Source organism: Lepidochelys kempii, chromosome 10 (assembly GCF_965140285.1).
Source record: "Lepidochelys kempii isolate rLepKem1 chromosome 10, rLepKem1.hap1, whole genome shotgun sequence".
Taxonomy (NCBI): domain Eukaryota; kingdom Metazoa; phylum Chordata; order Testudines; family Cheloniidae; genus Lepidochelys; species Lepidochelys kempii.
In genome coordinates, this window is record NC_136389.1 from 81,287,132 (window position 1) to 81,293,852 (window position 6,721).

A 6,721-nucleotide genomic window follows, 5' to 3' on the forward strand; every position below is an offset into this window, starting at 1 on the left:
CTCCGTTCATTCAGAAATTCAAGATTAGGAAAGACTAAGAAAGCAGGAAGTTATATTTGCTTATATTTTTAAATGAACCAAAGAAATTGTCATGTAGTAAATAAACAGAAGTGTTCCCATGTCACAACATGTCATTGATCCATCTAGTCTGGTCAACTGCTTTCAGCAGTGGGCTGTTGTTATCTAATGCATCAGAGGAAAATGAACAAACAAGCTCAATTAAATACACAACGGTAGAGGCACATGCAGAATGCAGGACTAAGTAATGTGGACTGGGAACAAGGTACTTCTTGCATTCTGATTCCAACACTGGGTTTGAGCACGTCCAGTAATCTCTCTATGGTTCTGTCTACACTAGGACTTTTCCCTACAATTTCCACTGTTTCTCCTGCCAAGCTGTGTAGTGCTTCTGTGAGCTGAGTTAGATGATGCCAGGGCGTAAGCCATATAGCCCTGTCTATACCAGAGCTCCCACTGTTGTTATTGGGGTGTAGCTATACGAGGGTTGACAACTGGACAATTTTAGAGATAAAAGCGCTAGTGTAGCCCCAGCCTGTGTGTCAATAAAATGGGAATTATACCTAACTACCCCTAAGGGGAGTCAGAAGGATAACTTAAGGTTTGTAAAGTGCTTCAAAACTAGCTAATATTAGCTTCTAAATCTCTGAAGGGTAGCCTCTGATGAACAGGCCATGTAGATTGCTTGAACCAGATTAGAACTGAAAAAGGTGCAGAGAAGGGCAACAAAAATGATTAGGGGTATGGAACAGCTTCCATATGAGGAGAGACTAAAAAGACAAGGACTGTTCATCTTAGAAAAGAGACAACTAAGGGTGGGGATAGGACAGAGGTCTATAAAATCATGCATGGTGTGGAGAAAGTGACTAGGGAAGTGTTATTTATCCTTTCACATAACACAAGAACCAGGAGGGATCGCCTGATTAAATTTATAGGCAGGAGGTTTAAAACAAACAAAAGGAAGTATTTCTTCACACAACGCACAGTCAACTTGTGGAACTCATTGCTAGGGGATGTTGTGAAGGCCAAGAATATAACAGGGTTCAAAACAGAATTAGATACATTCCTGGACGATAGGTCCACCAATTGCTATTAGCTAAGATGGGGTCAGGGATGCAGCCCCATGCTCCGGGTGTCTCTAAACCTCCAACTGTCAGAAGCATCTGGCATTGGCCGCTGTCAGAGACAGGATACCTGACTAAGTGGCCGATTGGTCTGACCCAGTGTGGCTGTTCTTATGGTCTTAAGATGGAGCTAATTTTTTCAAGCTTGCTTTGCTTCATAATATGAGCACTACTGCTGAGTAGTCCCTGTGTACATGTGATGGTGCCTTGGGGGGACCCGCCCCATAAAAGGCAGCAAAGATCAGCAACACAACTCCAGTCTTAAACTTGAATCAGCTGTTGTCATCATGAGGTCACTGGACTGCTAGGGTGTGCATATCGCATGGCCATTAATGAGCGCTGTACATGAATGGGGAGGGGAGAGGTGGCCCCATTGTAGCGGAGTGTGACTGGCTAGGAAGTGACGCATTCACTTGGTTTGTTTTATTGCTTGTGCCCCAGAGCCCTTTGCAGTGCAGATGCCAACAAAGCTGCAGAGAGGAGATTTTCAGAAAGAAATAACATGAGACCACAGGACCAAGTCAATGGAGAACACGCTGTAGTGGGAGTCAATCGGGATTGTGGCCACTGGGAATTGTAAGAGTGAATGAATGCTGTGGTGTAAAGGAGCTTATTCCAAAAGCAATTCAGCTGCCAAACACAAAGGGCTTTAAAAAACTCTGTCTGAAAACAAACAGTGTGTTACTTCTGTGGCTGTAATGACTTTACCAGCAGTTGGCATGCATGGAGACATTTACCTTGTAGGTCGGCTAAAGCCCCCAGGTCAGCCGGGAGGGTGAGTGCTGAGAAATCAGCTCAGCAGGAATTCTCGAGCTGATCTGGCAGCAGTCGTGCCTTGAAGGGCTGATTCAAGGGGGTGGAAAGGCTCCAGAGGGCATTAACCCTGCCCGATATCAAGATTGAGGCTGAGACTTGAACATGAGGTGGGGAGGGGTGAGAAACACTGGGCCTTCCAAGGAGCAAACCACAATGTTTGCTATTAATTTGCTGTGTATATTAGCTAGCTTCATGTAATCTCTTATTATCAGCACCTCTTGAGGTCCGGGATCTCAGTAACTGGCCATGCTCACTAGGTCCCTGGGCCTGTAATGAACGCCACACAGACACATGGAGCTCATGGCAGGACTGGGGCCTTAGAGGAACAGACTGACTCAGGATCCGCAATACTGTTTTAGGCGAGAAGCTGTGATCTCGGCTTATCGGAGCAGAAGGTAAATCATTGCAAATCCTCTGAGTTCATGTCCTGCCCCCTATGTGCGCTGTCCCCATATTCCAGGCAGCAAATCTGGGCAGCTTATTTTATTCATATACCCTCTTCAAAGTACAGTCAGATAATCTTTGCTATTTTTAAAATAGGACACCCCCCCACCACCCAATCTTTTAACCCTTTAATTGCCTTTTGGACCAAACACTAATTGTCCATGCAATATGCCCTCATCTCTTTTTAAGTCAGATCCAAAGAGGGAAAATGATTTTCAGCTATGAAAATGGCATGAGAAATAGGGATTTTCACAAATGAGCAGTTTATCATATTTTTAATTATTATTTCAAACACAACCCTTAATTAAAATACATCACTGGATTGGTAGTCAGGAGATCTGCGATCTTTTCCTGACACAGACTCACTGTGTGACCATGGGCAAGTTCCGTGTGCTTCATTTTCATAATCTATGTGTAATCCACACACCTCCTGGGTGTGGTGCTCTCTCCCCTCTAGTGGCACCAAGACCACGTAGAGATTAATGAGTCTGCTCTACAGCCTTAACTAAGGGCCAAGTGGCTTTTAGCTCATGCATTTAGCTCCAGAGGTCCCAGGTTTGATTCCACTCACCGATGACCGGGGTCTGTTGGTGTTACATATGGAACAAAGTTATTAATCCTTCATGCTCTCACAAGACAGCTGTGAAACATAAAGCACTGCATGCATCTGATGAAGTGAGCTGGAGCTCACGAAAGCTTATGCTCAAATGAATTTGTTAGTCTCTAAGGTGCCACAAGTCCTCCTTTTCTTTTTGCGGATACAGACTAACACGGCTGCTACTCTGAAACCTGTCATAAAGCACTGTGAGATCCTCTGGAGTAAGACTATGGAAATGCAAGAGATTAAAGAAGGACAAGGCTGAAAGCACATATGGAGTCTTTGAATCCTCACGCTGAGTTTTTTCCACTGTCCCCATTTCACATATTTCCCCCCCACACGTTGTTCCTGATTCAGTCTATGGTAAGGGAGAGGAGACTCTCTCATCAGTCATAGAAGGCAATGGAGTAGTTCAGTGGAGCGGGCATGTGACTAGAAGTCAGGAGAGAGATGGGTTCTATTCCTAGTTCAGCCACTGACCTGCTGTAGCCATGGCCAAGTAACTTAGGGCCAGATGTTTAATGCTACCGAGGTGGTGAAAGAGACAGCGCGGCATCTAGAGGCATTTTAAAAAGTCCTTAGGCTACTGGAAGAGTCAAAACACGCACTAGGGTCCTATCTGCATCTTTAGGCATCTAAAAAGCTTTAAAAATCTGGCCCTTATTCATGCTGGGCCAATTCACTGTTGTCCTGCACTTTGTGGTGTCACTACACCAGTGTAAAATGCTCCCAGATCAGAATGGTAGCGAGTTATACTCACTCTCCGCTGATGTTAACGATAACACAGGGAGCAGGGCAAAGGTGAATTGGACCTTCTGCCTCAGAACTGAAGCTGTCAAATGTGGGTAATGATACTTACTTTCCTTTGTAAAGTGCTTTGAGACCTTCACAGGAATATAAAAGTATTGGTATTTAGGGGACATGCCTATACAATGAGCCGTGTGGTTTGATGCACTGAAATGTATCCCTCGATTATCTGATGCCACACCCACATTGTCTAATACAGGTGCTGAATGCCCACAGCACACATTAAAATCAATGGGTTGCAAGGGCTCAGCATCTCGCAGGATCACCCCTTCACTGGGATCTTTAGAATTGATTATGCTTGTGACTTAGCATTTCCTTCTCCTTGGATGTATAACTCTAAAAAGTCCAGAGACCCAAAATGAGGGGAATTCTTGAGATAATGGAGACAAGAGGTTTCAATTTACGACAGTAACATGAGCCAGTATTATTGTATTGTAGCTTATGTGTTTATGTGCCTGTTAAAGCTGATCCTTGGTGACCCAACAACTTAACACGATGTACTGTGTCACTTTGCTGTTGTATCTTCAGTACAGTACCTATTTTGGCAATTGCCTTTGGCAGAATTAGGCCATTGCTCCCATACATAATGGATGGACTAGCTTGTAGAGAAGTTTCCACAGAAAGCAGCGGGTCTAGTTGCATGGTTTTAAATTAACTATTAATTTTGCTGTTACTATATCCACCTTAAAACAATGGCATGTAGCAGACCTCAGTACAATTAGTAGATCACTTTACTTACAGTGTCAGCTAGTTATAACAAATAACTGGTCACAACAAGACATATTCGTTAAAAGCTTCTGGAGAAGGGGAGTATGGTAGACCAAAGGGAGAAACAAGTAAAGGGATGGGGCTAAATTCCGCCCTCCCTCCCCCCCTGTTTAACTGGTGCAACCTTTGTGAAGCTGCTCATGGTGGATCAGGAATAATGGAGAGCAGAATTACACCTATAGACACTTGGGTCTCAGTCCCACTCCCATTGAAGTCAATGACAAAATTCCCACTGATACTAATGGGAGTTGAATTATGCCTTTGAACAGAGGTACAAGTTGAGACTGGGAAAATCCAAGGCTCGTCTGGACAGAATTTCATAAAGATCATTGGAAAATTCTGTTTTTTACACAACAAGCAGGAAGAGTGAATTCTAGTCCTTGGCTTAAAGGACATGGATAACACATAGTTACAAACAAATATAGCACAGAAAGGGAGAGACATGTTCCCACACATCTATCAGTGAAAGGTTGGGAAGGAGAGGCCGTTCTGATTCCTGTACACTTTCAAACAGTTATACTTACTGAGGATAAGCCATTGTGACACTTTCAGCAGTGGAAGTTGTATGACTGAATAGTGCTATCACCTGCATTTGTGGCATAGTCAAGTTACTTAAAAGAGAGTTGGCAAAAGTGGGCTGTTTGAGGAGGTAGAAGTTGTCTGGAGGAGCATGCCTTTGCAATGCAAAGTCAAAGATCCCAGACTGTAGATGACGAGAAGCTGGGAGAATAGAGGTGAACTAGAGCAAAGACGGAAAGCAATGGCCTGGCACCAGAGGGATGGGCCTTCCTCACCTGGAAAATGAGAGAGGAGGCTTAGGGGGACTTTCCAAATCAAGAGGCATTGGGTCTCTGTTCTTGTTAACAACTTAAATCTATATAGTGTCTGTCATCCCACCAGATCCCAGCATGCTTACATATTATGGCCCAGACCCCTTACTGAGCACTGAGCACGGGCAGATCCCTATTAAAGTCAATGGGGCTCTCGCTGGCTACCGGACTGGGGCCTGGGCGGCCCTGTTACCATTGCTCAGCACGATTTTGGTTTCGAAAGGAGTGGCAGTTTATCATTCCACGTCTGTCTTTGGACACCAGCAGCTTTGGCTGAAGAGAATCAGTTCCCTGGAAAAGGCCAGGGCCAAGGCAAGCCGACCTGAGGCATCGTGGGCTAGTGGAGTGGGTGCTGGGCGGGGAAGGGAGAGTCCTGGCCGCTCGTTCTAGCTCTAAGAAAAGGAGGACTTGGGGCACCTTAGAGACTAACCAATTTATTAGAGCATGAGCTTTCGTGAGCTACAGCTCACTTCATCGGATGCATACTGTGGAAACTGCAGAAGACATTATACACACAGAGACCATGAAACAATACCTCCTCACACCCCACTGTCCTGCTGGTAATAGCTTATCTAAAGTGACCACTCTCCTTACAATGTGTATGATCATCAAGTTGGGCCATTTCCAGCACAAATCCAGGTTTTCTCACCCTCCGTGCCCTCCCCCCCCCCCACAAACTCACTCTCCTGCTGGTAATAGACCATCCAAATGGCCCACCTTGATTATCATGCACATTGTAGGGAGAGTGGTCACTTTGGATGAGCTATTACCAGCAGGAGAGTGAGTTTGTGTGTGTATGGGGGTGGGGGGGTGAGAAAACTTGGATTTGTGCTGGAAATGGCCCACCTTGATTTTCATACACGTTGTAAGGAGAGTGGTCACTTTGGATAAGCTATTACCAGCAGGAGAGTGAGTTTGTGTGTGTGGTTTTTGGAAAAAAGGGGGGGGGGTGAGAAAACCTGGATTTGTGCGGGAAATGGCCCAACTTGATTATCATACTCATTGTAAGGAGAGTGATCACTTTAGATAAGCTATTACCAGCAGGAGAGTGGGGTGGGAGGAGGTATTGTTTCATGGTCTCTGTGTGTATATAATATCTTCTGCAGTGTCCACGGTATGCATCCGATGAAGTGAGCTGTAGCTCACGAAAGCTCATGCTCAAATAAACGGGTTAGTCTCTAAGGTGCCACAAGTCCTCCTTTTCTTTTTGTGGATACAGACTAACACGGCTGCTCCTCTGAAACCGTTCTAGCTCTGTTACTCTTGCCCTGGGCAAGTCCTCAGTGGTTTGAGCATTGGCCTGCTAAACCCAGGGT